The sequence below is a fragment of the Saccostrea echinata genome, unplaced genomic scaffold (assembly GCF_033153115.1).
Source record: "Saccostrea echinata isolate AGI-Se365-2 ecotype Australia unplaced genomic scaffold, CSIRO_AGI_Sech_v1 ptg000016l, whole genome shotgun sequence".
Lineage (NCBI taxonomy): Eukaryota > Metazoa > Mollusca > Bivalvia > Ostreida > Ostreidae > Saccostrea > Saccostrea echinata.
Window position 1 is genome coordinate 24,545,888 of NW_026889765.1, and position 19,113 is coordinate 24,565,000.

Sequence of the window (19,113 nt, forward strand, 5' to 3'; positions counted from 1 at the left end):
TCTTTTTATTCATCATATCCTTTAGGCATATCTTCATATACTATAGCAGGGAATCTGATTTTTCGCAAAAATAAAATGTCATTCTCTTCACTGCCTTTGTTCCTGTTTTTCGTGCTTGTCGTGCTTTTCTTTAATGGACCTGGAATGAATTTGAAATTATTTATAATTATCATCACGCCAGATGTGGGACGCATCAAATAAATTAGCTTCTACCCCACAAAATTATATATACTTATTTAAATGGCAGGTTTCAATTTCAAAGTAATAACCAATACAATCTTCGATCTGAATCCAATGTTGACTTGTGTGTGCCAATTCATAAAATGTAAACTTTTTTTGAAAATTCCTCCCAGTACTCTGGTGCCATGTTGTGGAATGATTTACCTGCGCAGTACAGTTATGGCTACCCATGAAATTTTTATGGTACTGAGGTCATAATGGGGTTTGACGTCATGACAGTTGCTTCGCCTTGATATATCTATATAAGGAATTAGAGCTCAAAATAGCTATTTAACGACAATTGTAAGAATTTGTAACAAATGTTCGTATTCTTGTGTTTAAATATATTAGAAGTAGTGATTTTCTCTTGTTTAGAACATCATGTTGTCGACATTGTGTCGTTTGGCTGCATTCGGCTTCAGCAAAGCGTTTGCACTCAGTGAAACGGAATGTTGTTTACATTTATAAAGGACATGACGACAGCAACTGAGATTTGCGGTGGAAAATACAGCAAACAGGTAAAATCTTTTAAAGAGAACAGTAATAAAGTAACAGATTTATGGTTTGTTTATCAGATGATGCAGATATTTAGAGAAAACATGGAGTAATGAGGCTACGGCACCCCACCTCTCTACCCAAGGCAGCTGCAGGGTTATATATATATATATATATATATATATATATATATATATATATATATATATATATATATATATATATATATATATATATATATATATATATATATATATATATATATACGCATAGGTATTAAGATTTAATATTTACATTCAATGTAATTTTTTTTATGAAATCCATTAGAAATCCTCGACGTTCAAATCTCTATAACGCACGCGAAACCTTGTCACCGCGCAGTAGAATACACAGTAGGAACTCTAGAAACACCAAAATGTATAATTATTATTGTTTTGACTCAATTTAATTAAAAAACCACCACCCTGTAAAATTTACGTAAAAATACAACTAATGTGCGTTTAAAATAAATTCGTCATTTTTTTTTCCTTGCAATGTTCATTTGCGTTATTAACTTTCCAACGTCACAAACGGCTCTTACGTCTATTAAGCACGCCAGTTCAGAAAGGCGCTAGAGTAGGGTGAGTTAACCATGCATCGGACACATACCTTGCTTCGGACAACTTTAAGCAATAAACTTTCATTGAACCTGAGTCTCCCCGTGTTTTTACTTGTTTTTGTCTTAAAGGTAAAGAATTAAACTTTTTAATGATGCCGATTTTTATTTTCATATTGTTATAAAAATACCACAAGAATGGCCTTGAAATTACGTCATATTTTGCATCATCAAAGGGGAGTAATGAACTAATGAAGATAACGAACAGTATTCAGACTCAAAAGACCATCAAACAATACAAAATAGGAGCAGAGCAAACACGGACCTCCAAACATCAGAGGTGGGATCAGGTGCCATGGAGGAGTGAGCATCCCCTGCCGACCGGTCACACCCGCCGTGTGCTCCTTGTCATGATCGGGAAATAACGGAAAAATCTGTCGACAATTCAGTGTGTAAATAATGGCCTAACAATTTGTATGAAAAACGGCAGTCAGTAACCAGAATATTACGATTTTGCAATTTTTAGAGTTGTCGTTCTTTTAAATAGACGTCAACGGAACGGGTCGGGACCTTGGTAAAATTTGTCAATGATTGGTAATTTTACAGTAATTTTCCAAAAATTTTACTTCAATGTTTGTATAATATTTTTTAAAGTTGTTTTTAACTAGTACGCTTATTTCACCGTACATCGGACACAAATTAACCATGCATCGGACACTTTCCGATGCATGGGTAATCACTTCCATTTTCATGTACATGTAAAACCCAAATGACAGTTGTTTTTTTACGGAATTAGAAAATAGAAACTCTAAATTTTCAGTGAAAATACAAATTATCGATATATGACGACTAGAAGTGGACTCAATTTATTTCTTGAAACTAGATGATTATAACTCACGAGACAAAGGCGCGAATTGCCATATTACTAGCATTGTAAAGCCTTTCTAAGGCGATGTGATGCAACTAAAACCTCTTTATATTTGTGGATCGAAATAATCATTCAAATTTAATTAGAAGATTAATTTTTAAATAGAAGATAAAAATGTTTCGATATCACTAATTTTCAAGCACCGAGATCAAGGTATGATATTTTTCTGGTTTAAATATCGTATGTCCGATGCATGGTGAATATTGTCCGATCCATGGTGAATTCTGACTTATTTCGAGAAAAATAGGTTTTTAACGATATTTTCTCATTAAATAGGGCACGATTGAGTCAAAAATTTGTATTTTAACCACATACTACATGTTTAGTTCCATTTTGACAATACTCGGTCGGTAGCGATATCGCTAGAACTTGTTGAAGTGCGAGGGTGTCCGATGCATGGTGAATTCACCCTAATATTAAAGATTAACGAAATAAACAATTATGAAGAGAGAAAATTAGAGAATGTAAATATAAGCATTGGATTCTTATTTTTGGATGTCGTCGGTCCTGTAACACATCTGGCCGTGCCGAAAAATTATCATACCGCGCTAACACGCGGTATTCAATTTGTCGGCACGGCCAGGTGTGTTATAGGACCGACGACATCCAAAACTAAGAATTCAATGCTAAAGACATACGGTTGTTAACATCAGTATGAAATAATCGGGTGTGTATGTATAATATGTATAGCAAGATGTATTGGCAGTGTCCAGGAGCTTTGTCTATGTCCCCCCCCCCCCCCCCCTCTTTACACACACAAGACACACTAACATGATATGAAGTTGCACACCAACAGTTTAATTTGCACTGAATATGCAATTCCTTGTCTTTCAACTAATTTTTGAGGGAATGCATATATAGTTGAGATCTGCAGTCTTGCAAAAGTTTGCTGTTAAATTTATTTACATTAATTATTGTACAGTTTCAATTTCATTCATTGATAAATGATTCACTAAATATGTCCATGTAATGATGTTGACATAAAATCCTCTTAATATGTAATTTGAAAAGGAAAGCAGGATATCAAATGATAATTTAACACATCCATAAAGTGCATACATTTCTGTAAAGTGAAACTGTATTGTGTATGTAAATATACATGCATGTATGCATTTTATACCCCAGTCCTGTAAATCAAAAATATAGGATTAAAAGTTTCAATTTTCACCAGCTAGTGTTTCATATTTTAAAATAATTCTTAGTATTTCTATATCTGTATTATTAAACTCTAAATCTGTAGAATGACATTTCCAAATTTAAAATTGAATAGCATGTTATTTTATTTTTCTGGTCTGAATAAATAAATTTACTAGATAAATAATACTTTAACTGTTATCTTTCAATGGCAACAGTGATATGAATGTCAGTTTTTAAGGCTGTAAAGATGTGAAAATCCAGACTTGCATGAACATGGTGTTTTAGGTACATTGTACCAAATAAAGCCTAATACTGGCATACATGTAATTATATATTTACAATAATCACTTGTATCAAAGAAGTATATATTTTCTGATTACATTTGTAACCAAATTAGTCTTTTTATTGGTTGTTTCCTTTCTTTTTATTAATTTATGTATTGAATTCTTTTTTGGAAGGGGGGGGGGGTCTTTTTCCTGTGATAAACTTTTTTGTGTTTAAAAGCTTAGGGACTGATATTATCTCAAAGAAAAAAAAAATGAAAGCGCCTGCTCTAAATGAGATTTGTGTTACAATGGTTATACCCTAATAAATAAAAATCAGATCATGATGTTTAAAAGTTAATAATGCCCAAGTATATATCAATGCCCTTTTATCACGGAAGCTATAAGCAAACTTTAAGGAGTTAGATAAGCAGAAAGGAGGCTAGAATTTATTATATAAACAGGTGTAAATAACCCTCACCTGGTTTTTATATCTGAGTTATTTATATAAGTTAACTAGAACTCTTAAACAATAGAAGATTTTGGAGAGCCACTGAGGAAAATCCATATGTGAAGCTTCATTCTGCTGTAGATATATTTTTTTTATTATGTGTGTGTGGGGGGGGGGGGGGATAAATAGTTTCTCATAATACGAGAGATGGGAGATCTACATATTAATCAGAAATGATTGAAACTTAGCAATGAACATATTTTTTTCAATCTTACTTATATGATGTACGTTGAGGCAGTGCCGACAAACTTGCAATTTGATTGTTATATACGTACATGATATATAGGCCTAGATCGTCGAGAAAATGTGGAAGGTATTCAACAAGGTCTTGTCTGGTGTATGAAAAGGACGAAGACATACAAAGGAAAGTAATAAAAAGTCAAGATCTTTATATGCATACCGTTTTGGTTAGGTAAAATGAAGCCTAGCATAGATGTTACATGTTCAAATTCGCGAGGTAAACAAACTCTACAAATACCCCAAAGAGTTACCTCCGTGCCGGGTCACTAATGCGTTTGAAAACTATATTAAGAATGAATGTTTCAAGACTTCCATTTTAAACTAAAAAGTTCAAGGGCAAGGCGACATATGAAGAGGTAGGTTTTTGTATTAAATGTTTTATTTTACTGCATACTTTTTGAAAAGTGATGCTCATTTCTCTGTAATTCACTAAGTAATTTATTATTTCACATGACATGTGGAAAGTACCCTATTTTTTTAAATACCAGTCTATGTTTTTACTGTATAACTAAATAATACCAGAAATCTAACTGTTTCAGCATTATTTTTGAGATAGGATAGATATTTAGGGACACATTGAAACCTTGTGCAGTGTAATTTTTCTTTGCCTTGCCCTTGATCTTGAGCTAAATTAGGAGCCCACGTGACTACTAAGGGTCACATGGTGACAATAAATATCAATATTAAAAGCGAAGGACACACTCTTCAAAAGAAAAAAGATATTTCCAGTGGAGTCTTAGGCTAGAAAATAAGACGGTTAAAATTTAAGTGTCTTGTTCTCACTGTCTTTTTATAGAAAATGTTGCCTAAACTGTACTGCGTGCACATATAAAGATGTTACCAACTCTAAATGCTTTCAAGAAACAAGTAAAACATTATGTAAAACAATGTCAGAATAATTTGTGATTCATATTTTTTTGTCTTTGTATATTCAAGTATATATTTATTATAGGATTGTACATGTATTTGTATAACTATGTTAACTTTATAATGTTTATTGACAGAAGGCCCTGGGGAAGAATAGTGCTTGCACTAATCAGGTCAACTTCTTTAAATATATAAATTATTATTATTATTATTATTATTATTATTATTATTAATGATAATAATAATAACGTATACACTTATTGCCTTGGCAACGACAGGTCTATCGTTTTCTTGACATCTTCGGGATAAAAGCAACAATCTTTGCTTTCAGATAAATCAAAATGCTAATTTCAGTCCTCTGAAAGCTTCCAGAGGTATCTAAACACAGATTAGAAAATGAAAAGTCTAATTTTTTTCTTTTCTCACTTTCTTTTCTTCTTTATCGACTCCTGAGCATGGTCGGAAATGATCCAAACATTAAGAATTTCAATCCTATGTCTGTACTATTCGTATCTGATCATCACTGAATGTTTTGATAAAGTAAAATACGTATATTTGAAACAACTTCCGATGTTTAGCCGGTACTCCTCGCGGATAAAGTTTGCATCTACAAGATTTATCAATCCTCGATATCAACTCAAAATTTATCTCAAAATATGAAGAAAAAAAAAAAAAAAATTGAAAAACACTTTTTAAGTTGTCATTTTTGTTTCCCATGGGATAAACATATTTCGAACCGACGGAGGACAAAAAAAAATAAAGTGTTCTTTTTATTTAAAAAAAAAGAAAAGCTGAAAATTTCGATTTCTTTGATCACTTTTGGTGAGGACAAGAAGTGACGACTGACGCGTTTAACCTCAATGGGCTTGTCTAATCCTCAGTGTCTACACTCATATAAATTTGGAGTCTTAATTATATATCGTTTATAAGATCTCGCGGGGAATTTCGGGATTTCGGGTGAATCGAGCGATGGGCAGTAAATTTTAGGTGAAAACATGGAAAAAAACGTCTCGGGATATTATCACTTTCTTTTATCCATGAAAGGTTCCCGAACAATCTCTCAGATATCGTATCGACAAAGAGAGAGCGAGGGGGGAAGGAAAAATAATAATAAACAGTACAATCACCATAAAGTCTTCCGTATAAAGACCAAATAAATGAAAACAACTAGCCGATGAAACAATTATTCAAAGAATGTATCCAGATTTTACAAATATTCTACAAAGAAGAAAGAATGAACCTCTATAATAAGTAGAGTAATACTTACTATTGGTGAATCTCCAAATCGGTCTATCCCAATGTTGCTTACAAAGTTCATTACCACTGCAATCGTTTTGGTTTGTATATACAACCAGAGGAACGCAGAGAAGCTTTAATTAAATGATATACTTCACAATATAATACACTAGCTGAAAACAGCTGGAAATGCATGTATTTTCTATTCCAGATTACTTGGAAAATGAAATTATATAGATTATATTGGGTTTCATATTTCCGAGTTAAATATCAGAAAGTAAGTGATTTTACAATTAAAATCCAATATCTAGGATGGATGAGCACAACAAACACTGCATTCAAACACATTCTGAATTATTTTTAAAATGTACGAACCCGTAAAACGTATTACAAAAAATCCAAAATACGATTGAACAAATTATGTTTTGTTTTACCGTAAAAAAGAGGATCCGAGACATTGTTTATGGGTATAATTTCCTGGCCCTAGAGATACAGAAAATGTTTCTTATATGGAGGTTGATAACTGAAGCAGGTATTCTGTTATTGAACAGATTAAAGCAATATTGTGTAAGTTTTGCTAATTTACGTCATATAAGTATCCAATTACACCATTTTATAACATCTGATGTATTATTAGAGAAAAATGGAATATGTATTAATATCCATATGTCAAACGTTTAACAGCTTGTAGTATCGCATGCTTCTCTTTGTTTGAAAACAAAATTTAGGAGTCTCCATTTAGATATAAATGAACTGAAATGCTACACAAGTCCTTCAGCAGCTTGTGCTATTTCTAGTTTTCGTATTAAGAACGCGATTGCTAGGTGTCACGTGATCGACTCATGTTAAAAAAAAAATTACGGTAACCATTTCCGGAATAAGCCACGCGTAGGGGCGTGATATATTTTTGACAGAGGAATATGGCAGACGACAATGGGGGCACACGTCATAGATTAAAAGGGGAAATTTGTGAAAAAAGGTACATAAAAAAATGAAAACGCTTAAGGGTCCTCAACCCCGAGAAAAATACTTTGAATTCCGGTTTTATATAGTTTGCGCACTGACGATTTCCCTGGCACCGCCTGTAAGAGAGACTTATCAACGCTTTAGAGATGATGGTTTTGTCAAAGAAAAATTATGCAGTAAACTTAGAGCGACCCCTAATCATAAAAAATGAATAGCTATTCCAGTTAACGCCGTTTTATCTAAAAAAAAAAAAAATGTAACCTACCGGATGGCACCCAGTAGCCATTTTCGTTCGAATTTGCTAGGTGAAGCAAAAAATGAAATGAAAGTGAATATACTGTTTTTAGAAGAAAATGAGCATTTTTTCTCTCTCGAAGTATTTAAAATATGTTAAGTTTGGATTCTTATTTTTCCATGCAGCCTGCAGACAGAGTTATTCTGTGCCATGAACTGTTTCATACTGGTCCTGAATTATATACTAAATAAACTATCATGAATTCTATCATCATATTTGATAAATATAGCAAATATATTGCGAAAATCCAGAAAAAAAATAGCCCTAACTTTTCCTTAAAATTAACACTATTTTAGTAATATCTAATTATCTAAAAAATTAACATCTTTTTATTTTCTTTTCTTTAACCATTCTTCTTAAATTCAGTAAAATGCAATTACTTTCAAATGATTGTATTGTTTGTTGAAATTTTTAATGCCAGAAAAATGATATTTTTGAGTGCAAAAAGGTCAAATAATTAAATATGCGAAGTTATTTGAAATTTTTTTGTTCTCGCATATTTTAATGTATCTATTCAAGATGAAACAAGACTGTGTTTGTTCCAATAATTTATTTGAATAAAATATATTGGAAGAAAAACTTTAAAAAATTGAATCATGTGCAAGATGTATTTACAGTGCAAAAAGGTCAAACTAAATGCTCTGTAACGCAAAAAGAAGTGCATTGACCCCAATTTTTGTTTTGATTTTTAATTAAGCTATGTGTGTAGATTCTAAAAATATACTTGATAAAAAAATCTCATTACCTTTGATGACAGGATCCAACCTCCTTAAGGTACACAAAAATCATTTCATTAAAGATATTTTGACGAAAGTGTACTTTCAATAAATAGTATAGCATATGCGATATTGTCAGAAATTCATTTAAATTCTAGAGTTAGCGCTTAGTACTTTCTAACCAGATTTTTTACACAATTACTGATTTTTTCATAAATAAACTGATTCTCTAGAGAGAAGCATACGGAAGCTGGTAGGTGCCAGAAAGAAAAATATTTTATCTGGCGGCCGCCACATAAATAACTGGCGGCCGCCAAAAAATTTTCTGGCGGCGGCCAGAAAATTATATGGCGGCCGCCAAATATTTATCTGGCGGCCGCCAGATCTTTTTATCTGGCGGCCACCAGAAAATTATTTGTCAGCCGCCAGTTATTTATGTGGCGGCCGCCAGATAAGATATTTTTTCTACCTGGCACCAACCGGCTTCCGTAGTAGCACAAATTTGAATGATTTTTTTAAATATAAAATTTGTCCTCATCGGGTTCGGAGACATAATTGTCATGTCGTGATTTATGTAGAATGAATCGGTGCCAGTTAATAAAAATAAGTAAATTTAATGAATTTTTGGCTAATAATCATATATCTCCTATTTTTTTTAAATTGAATATTATTTAAAGCATGAAATCAGTCATATAAATCTTTGCTCTTTTTTCAATCACGCTCGAGATACATCTCGAAGTTGTCTATCTTGATTAGCTCTCCTGGGTGCCAGACGTTGATGGTATTTTTGGCCATTAATATTTACTTTGTTCTGTACAATTTAATAGAAATAATGCTTATTCCTTTCATTCTATGTACTCAACTACTCAGAAATGACAGATTTTATTTTGATATCTTTCTTTTAATTTTTAGGTGGAATAGCTACAATGAACACATGGCATGATCACGGCGTAACCGAAAGAAAAAGACGTCGATTTTTTCAATAAAAGAACAGTAGACGTTTGCGTTTTTGTAGCATAATAATTCGTAGATAACAGGTATATCTAAGAGAAAACGTTTTAGTTTATTTACACTTTCAGGTTAATCAATCAATCGCGATATCGTCAACAAAGTCTGTTGTGAAAAGATTATATTTTGCATATTGATTTGTGCGTTTCAATAATACATTTCTCTCTGTGTGTTTGTAAATATGATAAATAGTGTGCATTTCTAGTTTTGCTCATTTATATCTCTCCAGTTCAGTTTCGAATAAGGAGTAACTTGAGTATGATGACGTATGCAGAGACTTACCAAAGTTTTTGAGTGCTGAGTAACAAGAAAAATAACTCTAAAAAGGAACTTTGATACCAAAGATTTTGAAAATATTTTTTCTAAATCAATAAGTTTGATTTTAATTCAATTTTTTGTTGTAATTCAACTCATTAATGTTTCTTCTATACTATTGGGAGTCCTCCTTCATTTTTTCTCCATGTATCATAGAGAAAATGAGTTAAATATTTATTTTTTTATAACTTTTATTAATTTCTTTAAAAAATATGTTGACTGATAAAATCAAGTTTTTGTATTTTTTTTACCTTAATGATAGAAGCCAGGAAAAAACAAAATGTGTCGTGCTACTTATCAAAACACGGTGGTGAAAATTCTTAAAACTTATGAAATTAAAATTTAAAGAAAAATCAGTATAAATTATATATCAATTCTTGAATAGTTTTTAAAGGTTGATATGCTTGTTAATAGTAAATAATAGCTAAATAATATGAGAACATAAGCTGGCGATGTGTGGAGGACCCTTAAAATATTTAAACTACGTTAATCTGATCTCTGAAAAACCGAAGGCCCAGAGCATTCATATTATATATAAAACAAGAAAAGCCGTTCCAGACGATACCAGATTTAGCGCCATCGGAGTTGTGTGTTGAGACAGTTACAGAGAGTGAGATTACGTTGAAAGGAGGCGAATAGACTGTGGAAATGAAACATTTGGCACACAAAATGTACTGTGATAAATGTACTCATCCCCTTCACTTATCGAACATTGTTGGCGAGAATATATGTGGCCTGGACATTTTTTGTATATTCAGTTCTCACTGACCTTTCGTCAACATAGTGACCACTGGAAAACGCAACTCGAAGAGCGTTTTTGACTTCAACGATAACAGCTACTATAGGTAAGTTTTTACATGTATACTTTTACAGAAGTCAATTAAGTAATTAATTAATGTGTATTATTAGTTTATTATTAGTAGACTGTAAACCTGAAACTGAAAGGCGTGAACATTTGGTGCAATCGTAAATTAGTGCTTTCATCACTTGTACATGAGGTACCCATATACGTTCCTGTTTCAATAATATTTTAGGAGGGTTTGGTAATGATTTAGTGCTAAGAGTTCGCAATTAGCTAAAATATAACTAGATATTATGGCATGTCAAACGTTGCAATATTCGATCTTTTGCATTTGCATTGTATAATTTTCCATTTGCATTGTATAATTGTTATTTGTATTGTATAATTTTCTATTTGTGTTGTATAATTTTTCATTTGTATTGTATAATTTTTATTTGTATTCTATAATTTTCTATTTGTATTGTATAATTTTCATTTGTATTGTATAATTTTTATTTGTATTGTATAATTTTCCATTTGCATTGTATAATTTCTTATTTGTATTGTAAAATTTCTTATTTGTATGCGATAATTTTTCATTTGTATTGTATCCGCGGACTGTTTATTTGTTTCGTTACGAAGGATTTCATTGGTCAAGTTTCAGCCTGTATCGGGTTGAAGATGTTCCGGATGCTCAAAGCAAACTGGGCTCATATGTATTTGCTTGATTGATTGATTGATTATTGTTTAACGCCGAGTCGGCAATATTTCAGCCATATTTCGGCGGCATATGTATTTGCGTGCATGTTAGACGGTCATTGGATTCTAAAAAGGGAGCGCTGGTAGATGGCAAATAAATAATCTGTCCTTAGGAATACTGACTGAGAAAATAAATAAATTGACCTTGAGTGGTGGTAACTACCCCCACCCCCAGAAAACTGAGTTTTCGGGTTTTGGCGGATTTTCTTCTTTTTGTTTTTCTCCTTGTCTCTGGTCATATTGGAAATAAATATTCTCTCCTGCGAGAGAATGAAAATAAATAATCGGATTCGACACCCCCCGAGAATCAAATGGTCGTCCATTAGCATGCACCGCAAATAGAGGAGCCGAGTTTGTGTTTGTAGAGAGTGCGCGATCGGAATTGTGGGAAGGGTACCAGACTAAGTTTGTGATGGGCACCTGAGACCTTTATACAGACTAAATTTTATGACCAATGACATCCTTCGTAACGAAATAAATAAACAATCCTCGGATACAATACAAATGAAAAATTATCGCATACAAATAAGAAATTATACAATACAAATAAGAAATTATACAATGCAAATGGAAAATATAGAATACAAATGAAAAATTATACAATACAAATGATTTTTTTACAACACAAATGGAAAATATAGAATACAAATAAACATTACACAATCCAAATGGAAAATTATAAAATCCAAATGGAAAATTATAGAATACAAATAAAAATTATACAATACAAATTGAAAATTATACAATACAAATGAAAAATTATACAATACGAATGAAAAATTATACAATACAAATAAAAATTATACAATACAAATGGAAAGTTATACAATACAAATGGAAAAGATCGAATATTGCAACGTTTGACATGCCATAAGATATACAAAAATATAATACATGCAAGGATGTAGGGTTTTTTTTTACAGAGCGAAGGGTATACACCAAATGAAAAATAAAATTCAACTCAGATATTTGTTGACCAAAAAAAAACAACAAAAAAAACAAAACAAACAAACAGACAGACAAACAAAAACAACAACAACAAAAACATAAACTACTTGTTCAAATCCTTTAAATCCAATTTCGGGGGGATAATATCCTTCAAATATTCAGTGACCCTCCTTACCATTTAACCAAGATCCATGGTTCTCTTGAGTGTCAAAGATGATTTTTGATGATTACTATATAAATTTAGGAACTCTGAAAACCTCAAGCGTATCTGGACTCCCCTTACCCCCTCTAGGTCTGCACATATGATATATATGATTAATTATTAATTAACATTATTCATAAATAAACACACACATATGCAATTATGCATAATGAATGGTCCCATTGAAATGTCAAAGATGTTTGGCCTGATTAGATTTGACATGACTAAATACTTGGTCAGATACACTATCAAAATGTTAATGATATTTTAGAGATTCCATTCCATTAAGATTTTGTGACTATTATAGACACAGTTATTTTACACACAAATATTCACATGTCAAAAAATATTGAGACACAAAAAAAAATATTTGCATTGGATAGTTTTAAACTCAGGAAACAATTTTAAATTCAAACTTAAACAGTGTGAATGTTAATTTTAATCATGTTGATCATATATTTTTAGCATGATATCGTCTTACATGTATGTGTTGGTAGAGCATTTTTACATCGAAATATTATAAAAGCGTGTTTAGAAATTTATTGTATCCGAAAATTATTAGCACTATGAATTTAGGGATGGGTTTGATTGATAGTCATCCTTACACTTCCACGATGTAAATTTTATCATTATTATTAAAGAATACAAAAAATGCAATTATATTTCTGTCAAATCCTTCTCTGCTCTGAGTTGTAATATATTTAGGAGACTATTAAGGTCCTTAGGCCTCTTGTATATTTATGCCCCCACTATGAAATGAACAGGGCATATGTTGTTAACTCTTTCTGTCCGTCATTTTGTCATAGTTATTCTTCATAGTTGTAGGTTTTTATGTCTTTTGGTTAGAACATTGATTACATTATATAACATATTCGAAAATATGAATTAAAGATTACATTTGTGAAGGTAATCTTTGTATCGTTCTTTTTTCATTTTCAATAGGATCAAATAAAGCAATGGAGTATGGCAGCAAATATGCTGAGAAGGCTAATTGAGGATGGTTTTGAGGTAAGTGCCATTCATGCTGACAACGAATCCACTACATGTACCGCTGCACGTCTAAAAGCAGAATTCAGCAAAGTGGAAAAAAGATGTGACAACAATCATCTGCAAAAAAACATTTCAAAACAACTATACACTCAGTCTTTCAAAGTTCCATAAGCAACTAAAACAAGAAGGGATTGTATGTTATATTACCAAGTCTTTCATGCACTCATTATCTATCAAAGGCCAATCAGAAGAAGAGATGGGGAAGAAATTGGACATGGTTGTGCCTCACTTATTTAGTGACCACAGTTTATTTTCAACCAGCTGGGGTGTATACCACAAGAATCCAACAACTTACAATTGATGTATACTTGCTAATGCAGTTCATTTATATTCTGAATGTGTATATAGTCATCTTGAATATACCCATGGCAAAGTCATTGAAACTGATAAATAGATTAGATGAATTTGAGATTTGAATGTAATTATTCCATTACTTGATTGCATGATTGATTGATTGTATGTTGTTTTACGTCCTGTTCGAGGGCTTCAAATTTAGACCTTTACTCGGCACTCAGGGCCATTGAGCAGTATGGGATCTTTATCGTGCCAACGCCTGCCGTGACACGGGGCCTCGGTTTTTAAGGTCTCATCCGAAGGACCCGCAACTTTCACTTCAAAGTGCCGAGCGCTTGGCGAAGGAACAGTTTCTACCTATTTTTTATCGACTTAGGTAGTCACGGCCGTAATTCGAACACACGACCTTCCGATCACTGAGCGAGCGCTCTTCCGACTAAGCTACCGTGACGGTTATTCCATTACTTGAAATATTGCCCCTGCTTTTTTTTCCCACAGAGTGACGGTTATTCCATTGCTTGAAATATTGCCCCTGATTTTTTTTCCCCACAGAATTAAATATCTGCCAGATGAGAAACCGCCTATGGATGACTCATTAAGGAATGCCCTTACAAACATTACTTTAAGCTTAAAGAGAATATTGAATACTCACCTGGGATAATGTCAAAGGTGCTTGCCCAAAGAATGGACAAGAAGAGACTTTGGAGTAATAGAAGACAGTCAACAATAGCTTTCAAGAGGATACGACTTCGTAGTTCCAAGTTCCATAATTCATGATACAGTATCAGATATATATATATATATATATATATATATATATATATATATATATATAATATGTATACCGATCATCAGAGTCATTTGAAAAAGAAAACTTGTATTTTACATTAGGAACAGGCATATACCATATTTAATTTATAGTGATTCCATAATGTGTCTGACTTTAATACTGATATAGAAAGAAAAAAAGGGAAATCATTGTAATGAAAGTGTAAAATAGAAATAGGCAAAGTTTTTCGATTCTATTTTTGTTGATATTTCTTAAACTTTTAATCTTTTCTGTGTGAGTCATTTTGAAAGAAGAGTGTCATATACTTTTACTTATCAAAAGAAAATACATAGTTATTGTGCAAAACGACAACATATGCCCTAAATGGTTGTTATAAAAGTTTTCTGAGCTCGTGAAGGGATAAAGGATTGAGTTTAAATTTGGAAGGGACTCTGATAGTAGTACGGGTTTGTTTATCTGTAAGAGAAAAAAAAATTGGCTGACAGTCCACATGAAGGAAAGTTTGATGCAGAAATGTCTAAAATTGTGGGACTAGTTATTGTATAATAGGATGAACGTAACAATGATACAAGAGTGACCATAAGACACTCACCACCAGATGTCACTTCTAGTGCAATCATTGGCCCTTTAATTTGTGTGACCTAAACTTATAAAATATACAAATAACAACTAGTAAAATAGTAAAAACAATCAAACCTACAATTACATGTATCATAGCATGGCTCCAAATAAACACAGTCCATTCCATTCAGAAATTTCATTTGGAGAAATAGTTGTAACAATTCTGTTATAGATGAAGGAGGGAACCTCCTATGATGCTGCATGTTGAACTTCTTGTAAAATTAATAAAGAAGTAGAAATTTTCCTGACTTTACACATAACAAAATACATAATAATTAGTCTAAAAATATTCCAACCACCGCAACAAAACCAACGTAATTATATCAGAAGTACAGTACCGACCAGACACAACCTAACACCAGTGCGAACCCAAAGTGCACCCCGGGTTCGCTTTCTGGGTTCGCTCGGGGTCCGCTACGGGTCCGCTTTCAGAAATTTTGGGTGCTCTCTGGGTTCGCCGTGGGTGCGCTTCGGGTTCGCTCTGCGTTCGCTCAGGGTCAGCTCTGAGTCCGCTAGAGCGAACCCGGCGTTTGCATTCTGGGTTCTTTTTACGCAGTCATGCGTGAAGCAGACCCCGCTTTAATTTTGCCGACAGTAAGCCCCGCCCTTTATATATTCCAAATACAGTAGTGAAATCGATCATTGTTGTTTTTGTGGCGATTGAACCATGTACATGTAAGTGACAATATGGAGGACGTTGATAAATTTTCAAGAATTTCAACGTACATTCGACGTGGAGTTATCACTTTTATTTTTCTTAACTTACAAGTATATCAAAAAAAAAAAAAAAAAAAAAAAAAAAAAGAGGGAGAAAAGGTGTTGAATTTATTTTTGATGTATCGGATGGAGTGAAATTGCTAAGAGCATCTTAACAAAAAGCTTTCAAATTTATTTGGTAACATTATTCATGCGTGAATTGTTTTAAAATCAGTTGGAACTTCCAATTGTAATTGCAATTAACGCATTCCAAAATCAAAACAGAAAATCTTTTTTTCTGTTTTAAGCATTTTGCTCTTAGGTATTGACAAAATTCAAAAAAACACCATTTTACAAGATATTTATTGCTGAGAATATAAAAAAATCAGCATTTTTTAATAGAAAGACGATCTAAAGTCACAAACTGATATGTAAATATTTAGAGGAAATACTGACAATTTGATATATGTACAATAAAATGACTGCAAGGATCATGGACTAAATTTCTCCTTAAAGAATATCACTGATACAGTATTAATTAATCACAACAAAAGCAAACTTAACCTTTTCCTGATAGCAAGATTTTACGGGGTAAATTTTCCCCCAAAGAATATCACTGATAAAGTATTTACTACTCATAGAAAAAGCGAACATTACACTTTGAAAATCGCAGAACTCTACAGAGTAAACTTCCCTTCAAACTTGACACTGGTACAGTTAATATACAGTAGTTCAAGCAAAAGCAACCAACTTGATGATAGCAAGACTTTACAGGGTAAATCCCCCCAAAGAAAATCACTGTTATCGTATTTATGACTCACAACAACTTAAAGATAGCAAAAATCTACAGGGTAAATTTCCTCTCAAAAATGACATTGATATAGTTTACATAAGTGATTCAAAGCAAAGGTGACCATCTTATAGAAAGCAAAATTTTACGGGGTAAATCCCCCCCCCCCCCTCAGAATATCACTGATACAGTATTTACAACTCATAAAAAAACCTCACACTTTGAAAATCGCAGAACTCTATAGAGTAAAGTTCCTCTCAAACATGACATTGATACAGTAATTCAAGCAAAATCCACCATCTTGATGATAGCAAGACTTTAAGGGGTAACCCCCCTCAAAAAATTACAGCTACAGTATTTATAATTCACAACATCCTAAAGATAGCAAAAATCTACAGAGTAAATATCCTCTCAAAAATGACATTACTACAGTTTACATACAGAAATTCAAAGCAAAAGTGACCATCCTTAATAGCAAAACTTTACGGGGTAAACCCCCCCCCCCCCAAGAATATCACTGATACAGTATTCACTACTCTTATAAAAAGCGGAAATTACACTTTGAAAATAGCAAAAATCTACAGGATAAATTTCCTCTCAAAAATGACCATCTTTTACATAGCAATACTTTACGGGGTAAATTTCCCCCCAAAGAATATCACTGATAAAGTATTTACTACTAAATTCGTTCAGCGCTTCCAGAGAAGAAACTGAAAATGGTTAAAAGTAAACGCATGAAGCACGATGCATGCCGCACGACGAAAACTGATTAAACTTGCCTGTGTTTGATGCCTCGGTTCCAGCCTTCCTTCGCTCTCTGCTCGCCGGCGGTACATTCCTTTCAACTTGCGTCTGTACCTAAAGAGATATTTTATAAAATCAAAAATCCATAGCATGTTAAAAGTTTATGTCTTAATATCTTTTATAGATATACAAATACTCAAAACTAAAAAGATTTTAATATACTTCATCCTAATACATGGAAATACAATGCATACTGCTATTGTATAACAATAAGAAGAATAATATGTGACTTATCAGTTTGTCAAAGAAGTAAAACTTGTTCAAATAAAATCAACATCAAAAGATTTTTGTTTAATCAACTAATGCTTTCTTCTAATACAATTGTATAAAAAGAGTTTTTCTAACCTGTGGTTCATCCAGCTCCTTATCCACCATTTCATGTAGTTCTGGATGAATTCGAGATGGCTCTGTTTGTCCATACCGATTGAAACTTTCTGCTTTGGGAGCAAGGATAGTAGCCATCGAGCATGTTCTTTGGCATACTCTAACTGCATCTTTGGTGGTCCCTTAAATAGGCAATAAATCTTCTACACCACTGAAATTGGGTTTGATCCGAAAACAGAAATTTTGATCGATTGATATTTCTTTCCAGGCCATCAATATTTATTTTGTTGAAGTTTTGTGGTTTAAGAATTTTAGGTAACCCTCTTGGCATTTATTTTCAAATGGTCCTTAGAGCTGTTCCATTGATTGTTATGGCTTCATTTATATTCTGTAATTATATTATTTTCTTCATTCCGGCGAAATCTAAAATAATAGGGTTTGGTGTGATGAGCTACAGGATTGAGATATGGAGTTAGCCAGTTTTTTTATGTCATACAATCCTCTCAGTTGCCTTGTATTGGGGATTAGCGATAGAAGTCTTGGAATAGTTCCTGCTTCGTTCCTTCTTAGCTGGTGTGCAATTTTGCTGAATCCCGCATCAATATCTTCATGGGTATGCCCAACGAAGAGAAATGATAAATGTACCTATGATAAAATGCATTATAAATGTAATAACTCAAAATTCCTACAAGACAGCATACGTAAAATAGTACTTGTTCATTCTCACATCGTTTTGATTCGTTGATGGAATTGACCTTATTTTTTCTGAATAGGAAACTGCAATAGAAAAAAATTTTAACAGTAAACTATATATGTAGACTTATAGTGCATGCTATGTTTCCGGAAAATATCTATCTATCTAGATTTTTTTAATGAAGGTTCATACGTTTAGAGAGCCGGTTTTAATTTTATACAGCGATTAGAAAAATCTGGTTATCACTTGTCTAATGAAATGTTTATTTGGAGGACATTTAACAATACAGCAAGTATATAATTGTTTATCATATTGGATACAAGACATTTAATATACATTATTTATGAAAATGAAAATTTTGCACTCTGCCCTTTGGATCTACAAGTCATTTGACACACACACAGACACATTTTTTTTTTGTCGCTTGTATCGACCAAAATGTATAATATTCATACAAATTGACTTAAGAGCTACTTTTTTTTTTAATTTTAAGACTGCACCATCTTATTATATTTTACTTTTTTTTCAAATTTTTCAAAGAATGATAGTAAAACTTGATATCCCCAAAA

At 32.5% G+C, this 19,113-nt stretch overlaps 2 protein-coding genes and 1 pseudogene across 2 annotated transcripts in view; 1 reads left to right on the plus strand and 2 right to left on the minus strand.

The window, feature by feature from the left end:
- Positions 1-19,113, plus strand: part of LOC133188585 (3'-5' exoribonuclease 1-like) — a 291,755-nt gene that overhangs the window by 190,848 nt on the left and 81,794 nt on the right. The window lies entirely within an intron of this gene.
- The window catches only part of LOC133188582 (uncharacterized), a 294,465-nt gene that overhangs the window by 153,510 nt on the left and 121,842 nt on the right, over positions 1-19,113 (minus strand). The gene's annotated exons all lie outside the window — the stretch shown is intronic.
- LOC133188706 (uncharacterized) overlaps positions 6-19,113 on the minus strand; it is a 25,587-nt pseudogene continuing 6,479 nt past the window's right edge.